Raw genomic sequence first — 7,328 nt, 5'->3', positions numbered from 1 at the left:
TACGAGGACCAGAATTCCCGCGCGCACGCGCGCTGCCATTGTGATGCTCTTTTCCCGGTAACTCGCCCTCTCAGGCAAACCTGAAGATAGCGGCAATTCTCCGGTGGGGGGCGGAGACACTCTTTGCCTGGCTCTCCGCCCCTTTCGTGATAGGCAATGGGACCAGCCAACCAACGTGGCGGGCTCGGGACGCGCTATCCAATCACCACCTGTGGCGGAGAGGTGGGCGTGCGCACTGGCAGGGCAGGTGGGCTAGGCTGTGCCGGGTTGCGAAGGGGGAGAATAACGTCGGGTCGGGTCAGCGGGCGCTGCAGTAGTCGCCGCAGCGGCGATGGGAGCGGTGGGGACCAGGCGGCGGCGGCGGCGGCAGGAGGAGGAGCAGGGGCTGGCACAAGAGCAGCGGCTGGGGGCGGCCAGCAGCAGCAGTAACAGCAGCAGCCGCCGCCGCCAGTAAACGCGGACGGTACCCGAGGGGACTACCCAGCCGGCCGGCCCTCGAAGCCGCGCTCGGGTCCCGCCGCACTGGGCGGCGGGGGATGGGCAGGCGGCGGTCGTCCCGCCTGCTGAGGTTTGACCTCTGCCGGTCCCGGCCCTGAGCTGGACCCGAGCCCTCCGCCCGAAATCCCTGCGTCCGCCACGGCCCAGGTAGGACACACCCCCTGAGCCCCCAGGACGTCGCTGGGGGAGCCCCGCGCCCCGCCCTCCCTCAGTCCTGACCCCCTCCTCCGGCCGCACCCCTCGCCCAGTGACCGATCCTGGTGCGGAGGGGAGGGGTACCGGAGACTCCTCGGTCGCTACCCACGCCCTGGGCTTGTGCCAGACCCAGTCACTCCAAGTCGGAGACTGTCTGCTTCTCCCCCGTTTCCCTGGAGGGTTGTGCCCCGTATCCACAGAGGCTTTTGGTGTCTTCGCTGAACTTGGAGGGTCATAAAGCTTCGTTCTGTTTCTCTCTCTGTGGGTGACCCACATACCACTTGTATTCATGCTGCTTCAGGTACCAGGACTGAACACAGATGATTCTCAGGATATACTGAGCGCTTCTTTCCCACCCCGCTTCCGCAAATCTAATAGAAGAGGGCATGGGACTATAGAATCTGTTTGTTGTGTAGTAACGACAGTGGAGGCCATGACTTTATGGTACTTAGGGTGCGAAGTAGACCTGAGGGATTTGCTCGTCATTTGCTTTGACTAAGATGATGTTGACACCCCGGGATGCTGTGGGAGGGACAAAAGACTCTACACGTATTTACTGTTAAATCAGAAGTAAATAATACATTGGGATACCAGGACACTTTATCCACAGTGAACTTAATTTTGTCTCAGTCGTGGCTGCATTAGAGGTAAAAATGACATTGGGTTGTACTTTGCTTTAAATTAAAGTTGATAGGTGGCAGCAATCCGGTATTAACTCTTATCGTCCCTCGCTTTAGAAATTGTTCTATGTTTGAACATTAAAGAGGGCAATTTTATAATAACCTGTGTATTATGTAAAAATGTTTTGGTATTAAATAGAAATTAAGTTTTTTATTGCATGTATGAGGATCGTAATATTATGAATGGGCACATGTACACACCCGGAGGATCCACTCAGTGTGTTTTGTTACAGTGTTTGGTTCTGAGCCATTAATAAAAGTTTCATTGGTTTCTAAATACTGGTTTGCTAGGATAGACCATAAAGATGTATTTGCTGTTTTCTTTTGGCTAAATGGAATAGAGTAACGTTCATTTGAGGGGGAAGGGGTGATGGGAGATCTATTTTAAAGCTGAATGTTATGTATTTTTTTTAATTTAAATAAAGCAGTAATGATGACAAATATTACTTATATGACTAATCTTGAAGAATTCATCCTAAGTCTAAAAATTTTTCAGATAACAAGTGTGTGGACTTGGATGATGTATTGTGCTCTTTTGAAATTGAAAACATACTGAAAGGAATCTCTCTAATTTAGAAGCTTATGTTTTCCTGTATGATACATTTTTATCAAGGCACTAAAGCGGATGTTTGAAGCATGGTTATAAAGGAAAGTCTTTCTAACACTTTTCCTTTATGATAGAATGTTAAAAAATGCTTTTTCTTCTTTTAGTTTTGGACACATAAAAGAAATTGAAGTCCCTAGCTTCATTAATTTAATTTGTAATATTAAATTGAAATACATTTGGTCTTCAGTAGTGGGCTAAGAATGGAATATCTTGCTCATTGTCTTGTACTACGGTTAATACATAATCTAGCAAATTCTTTATTGTACTGTATATGACTTCAGATATTTGTGCCTTCTTTTGACTTTCTTTTAAATACTTATTATTTTAATGCCTCAGGAAATCTTCGTGAGAGTAGGCTCATTTGCTTTAGCAAAATGAACTCACTTATGCAGGGCTTCAAATATCTCTAAATGTAGTGTTAGAAGTGAAGTTTGTATAATGCAGACAACGTTTGAGGGTATTTTACATTAAAAAAAAAAAAGCACTAAAATGTGAGTTAGTGATAGATTGTTGGTTTTTCATTGTCAACAGATATTACAGAGCTGAATATGCTGTGATCATGGAATTTAACTTTGGTGGCGGGGGCAGGCAATTCTTTATAAGTTTTATAACTTAATGTATAGAAATGACAACTTAATTGCAATTCATGAGAGACTTTGAGCTGGAACCACGCAAATTAGATACTCTCAGATTCCTAATCCTCATAATAAATGTTTGTTGCCTGAAAAAAAACACAAAACACAAAAAACAGTATAAAACAAGACAAAATGTTTAGTGAGCATTATTGAACTAGTGACGGCTGAATTGATTAGCAAAATAAAATAGCCTTTAAGAACTAATGGAGAATATAGCTTGCTTCCTTTCCCACTTAAAAAAAAATCTCCGGGCTTCCCTGGTGGCGCAGTCGTTGAGAATCTGCCTGCTAAGTCAGGGGACACGGGTTCGAGCCCTGGTCTGGGAAGATCCCACATGCCACGGAGCAACTAGGCCCGTGAGCCACAACTACTGAGCCTGCGCGACTGGAGCCTGTGCTCCGCAACGAGAGGCCACGGTAGTGAGAGGCCCGCGCACCGCGATGAAGAGTGGCCCCCACTTGCCGCAACTAGAGAAAGCCCTCGCACAGAAACGAAGACCCAACACAGCCAAAAATAAATAAATAAATAAATTAAAAGGGGGGGAAAAAAAGAACAATTACTAAAACTTAAAAGAAAAAATCTCCGATAGAAAAATTCTTTTATAGATATGTGGCATTCTTTACAGTTTGAGTGCATGTTACACAAAATTACTCTAGCCATGTATTCCTTTGCTATTTTGGGGGCTCTTAAGAAAGACTCAAAGTATAGCTAGAGCTATGTCAGTTTATTTGATTAGTAATATGGCAGGACATCTTCAATATTTATAGGTTTTGAAATATGAAATTAAACATTTATACTGTTTTACTTCGTTGTCATTTTTTTTGTTACTCAGTATATTGTAAACAATAATGATGATGGTGGTAGATTTTTTCCCCCAGGCTTCAGTGGATAGAATCCTTGGGTTGAAAATACTTTTTTTTTTTTTTTTAAACAGTTTTTGTGCTGTAAATACTCAGTGCTTTCAGGTTAAATATCATACTTCCATATTTGGTAAAAGACCCCTTAAGTCTATATGAAAAAAGTTGGGTTTTTAGAGCTGAATTTTGAACATAATTCCAACACATATTACTGCTCACAAGTTTCTGTCTTCAATATCTTGTAATCCTTGGTTGTAAGTTTAAAATATAGATTGAAATTATATTATTTACCTAACATCAATGTCAATTTTGCCAGAAAGTTTCATCTTTTAAACAGGTGATTTTTAAGCAGACTTATTCATATATTTTCATTTATGTTATATGACTTTAAGTTAAGCATAATGATTCTTTGTGGTTATTATTTTATGTGTTCTTAATACTTAATTGAGTCTATAATACTTATCAACTTTTGTCAACATTTTGGATTTTTTATGTGATTTTTTTTTTTTTGACATTTGTATATAAGGTCCTTGATATTTTGCGATGTTGATAGCTGCTTTTTATTGTGTTAAGCAATTTACTTTCACTTCAATTAGAGTAGAGCTTCCCAAGGTAAAAAAGTTAAGTGTTCTTTGAAAAGGACCTCAATACTCTGTAAATGGCCTGTATGGGAAAAGAATCTAAAAAAGAGTGGACATATATATAACTGATTCACTTTGCTGAATACCTGAAACTAACACAACATTGTAAATCAACTATACTCCAATAAAAATTTAAAAACAAAAAACAAAACCAAAAAAACCCGGCTCGTTGTAGTGTCTTCTGAAGAATGGGAGGTAATAGCTTCTTAGCTCCCTTTGGTAATGTCAAGATTTAACCTAACCATGTTTAAGAATCAATATTATATATTATATATCTATTTTAGAAATTTTACATCTTTATTGAAAATAAAAATCAGTATTTTTTAATGTTTGCATTAGAAAAGTTATTTGCCATTATGTCTGTTTTTACTAAAATGCTTTTATCATTATTTTTATACTTGGATTTTTTTTTTTTTTGGTCTTTCTGAAGTTCCAAGGTAATTACCTTTTTAAAAAAAATGATTTTGCATTGTTTCCCTGATCTTGTTCTAGCCATGTGATCATCTCAATACTGTATTTTGCTAATATTGGTCTAACATTTAGTTTTCCATGTGTGCTGTGTGTTATGGATTAAGTTTGGAAACACCCCGCCTGCTTTTTCCTTGATCTACTAAGTGCCTCGGTTTCTAAAATTTCTCAGAAAAGGTTTTATCAACATTTTTCAATGACCAGTAATGCAGAGATGAGGGGAGGAAAATAGGAGAAAAAAATGAATAACTAAAGAGAAAAATGTGAGCCTTGCTTCTCATGAAATTCGATTTGAAAAAATCATCTGGAAGCTAAATAGTATGGTAGATAGTAAGCTAGATTAGGACTTCATTTCTGAGGGACTTGTGTAGCACTTAAAAAATTCAACATGTCCAAGGCCAAAGTCAGTCCACTTTTAACTTCTGTAATTATATAAATGAAGGTGTCACTATTTAATCAGTCACCCAAATTCAAAAATCCCATTAATTTAATTTTTTTGGCTTCTTCTTTTCCCTGGTACTACATGCACAAAACCTGTCCTTTTCATTTCTACTGCTACCATCTTAACTTAGAGTCTCTGATCCTCATTATCTCTCCTTAGAACTACTGCAGTAGTCTCATTAAATATTTAAGTATCTACCATGTTACTGTGGTAGGGGTTAGAGATTCAGCAGGGAACAAGACAGAAATGATCTCACTTTTGGAACTTGCAATACAGTGGGAATAGACAATTGTAGAACAAGGAATTACAAGTGTTCCAAGTATCATGAAGGGAAAATGCAGACGACCACATAAACGTATTAACTGACAGACCTAACAGTCCGGGGGATGGGTTCAGGGAAGTAGTCTTTGTTTTATCAACCACAGTTTATTCTACATACTCTACCAGTTTTGGAGGTTAGTGGATATGTTATAGCTGTAAGTAGTTAAAAAATTTTAAAAAAATGTTTTAAAATAAAGATATTTAATAAAAATTAAATGTTCATACAACTCCTGAAACAGCTTTAGACAAATCCTTTCCGAACACCAGAACACTTTGAAAACTTTTGCTCTAAAGAGTCTACCCTCTCCCTCCAATATGGGTTTCGACTTTGGGTTCTCCCAGGCTTCAGTTGCTTAAGTACTGACAGAATTCCTATGTTATATTTCATACTCTTTGAACCTCAGAAGTTAGGACTAGGCATTTCCAGTAGGAGGTTATGTATGGTTACAAGAAAGAGGTCTTTCAGGTAAATAGTTAGAGTCTCTTTGTAGGCAGAGTCCAGCAGCTTATAGGTGACTTATTAAATGTACAAGTAACTAGGATATAGTTTGAACATCTTTGTAAGTTTAAAAATATATAAATTCATTTGTAAATCAGAAAAAAATATCCCTTATCATATGCTGGCTCCTAATTTTTGGTTTATAAAATAAGGTTAGTATAGCCACAAACCTCATAAATTAATAACTGCTTACTAGACAAATGAATAAAACTGTTAATTGTGCATCAAGGTGAGATCTGAATCTTTTCTCGTCTCTATGATAATATATCATGGGCCCTTAGATTAATTAACCTCTCTTTGCTTCAGTTTTGATTTTTTTTTTTTTTTTTTTTTTTTTTTAGTTTTTCTGTTTTTAAAAAGGGAAGTTAATATACTTAAAATCCAATTACAATGAAGATCACTACAGGGAAGTTTCTTCATTGATTTTTTTTTTTTTTTCTTAGTTGGAGGATCATAGGCAATGCTTTGTTTGGTTGATGTGGCTACAGTAGATTTTACCCAAGGAATTGTCTTGTTTAATGTTTTCCTTACAATCTTTTTTTTTCTTTAACTTTAATTAACTAATTTATTTTTGGCTATGTTAGGTCTTTGTTGCTGCACATGGACTTTCTCTAGTTGCGGCGAGCAAGGGCTACTCTTCATTGCGGTGTGCGGGCTTCTTGTTGCAGAGCACGCGCTCTAGGCATGCGGGCTTCAGTAGTTGTGGCACACGGGCTTAGTAGTTTTGGCTTGTGGGCTCTAGAGCGCAGGCTCGGTATTTATGGCGCATGGGCTTAGTTGCTCTGTGGCATGTGGGGTCTTCCCGGACCAGGGCTCAAACCGTTGTCCCCTGCATTGGCAGGCGAATTCTTAACCACTGTGCCACCAGGGAAGCCCTTTCCTTACAATCTTGCCATGTAAGTTACACTGTACTTTCTGTAAGGGAAGAATTTGTTTATGTGTTGTTAGTATCAGTAGCCAGGGAGAGGTGAACTAGGTTGTTTACACTTTTATTCTGTTGTAGGTAATTGTAACCATAACTGACTTGTAAAATTTCTCTTCACTTTTAATAGATATTTTACTTCCTTGAATATATTTATGAGCTCAGAGGGATTCCATGCTGCTGGAAGTATAATTTATCTCCTGTCAAAGTTTAGAAGGAACAGTTGAAGTGTGAGTGGTGACTAAATTTTCTTTCTCTTTTGCTATCAACAAATAGGGTAATTTGTACATCTTCATCTCTTTTTACTAACCCTTTAGAGAGGCTCTTGCTAAAACCTGCAGGGTTAAAAAAAAAATCTCATGGGGTTTATCCTATTCTTGACCCTTACTTCTGTTGTTTACATTAGTGTTATTAGATATTTTGAAAAGCGTAACTGGTTTGTAGTCTTTGTAAACTTGTGTCTGCACCTCAGCTTGTTTTATCTTGAGACATAATTTAGTTTCTTGTAATGTGAAAAATGTATTATTTTGACTTTTGAAATATTTGATGCAGAGATAGCCACT

The 7,328-nt window shown here is 38.8% G+C and overlaps 1 protein-coding gene across 2 annotated transcripts in view; it reads left to right on the top strand.

The window, feature by feature from the left end:
• Window positions 1–239: 239 nt before the first annotated feature.
• The window catches only part of TTBK2 (tau tubulin kinase 2), a 139,202-nt gene continuing 132,113 nt past the window's right edge, over window positions 240–7,328 (top strand). For both annotated transcript variants that reach the window (XM_082388721.1, XM_082388720.1), the window contains exon 1: window positions 240–645. The gene's annotated coding sequence lies outside the window, so the exon portion shown is untranslated. The remainder of the gene's footprint in view (window positions 646–7,328) is intronic.

This window comes from Balaenoptera borealis, assembly GCF_965194805.1.
Source record: "Balaenoptera borealis genome assembly, chromosome: 3".
Lineage (NCBI taxonomy): Eukaryota > Metazoa > Chordata > Mammalia > Artiodactyla > Balaenopteridae > Balaenoptera > Balaenoptera borealis.
This window is presented reverse-complemented; position numbering and strand designations above follow the sequence as displayed.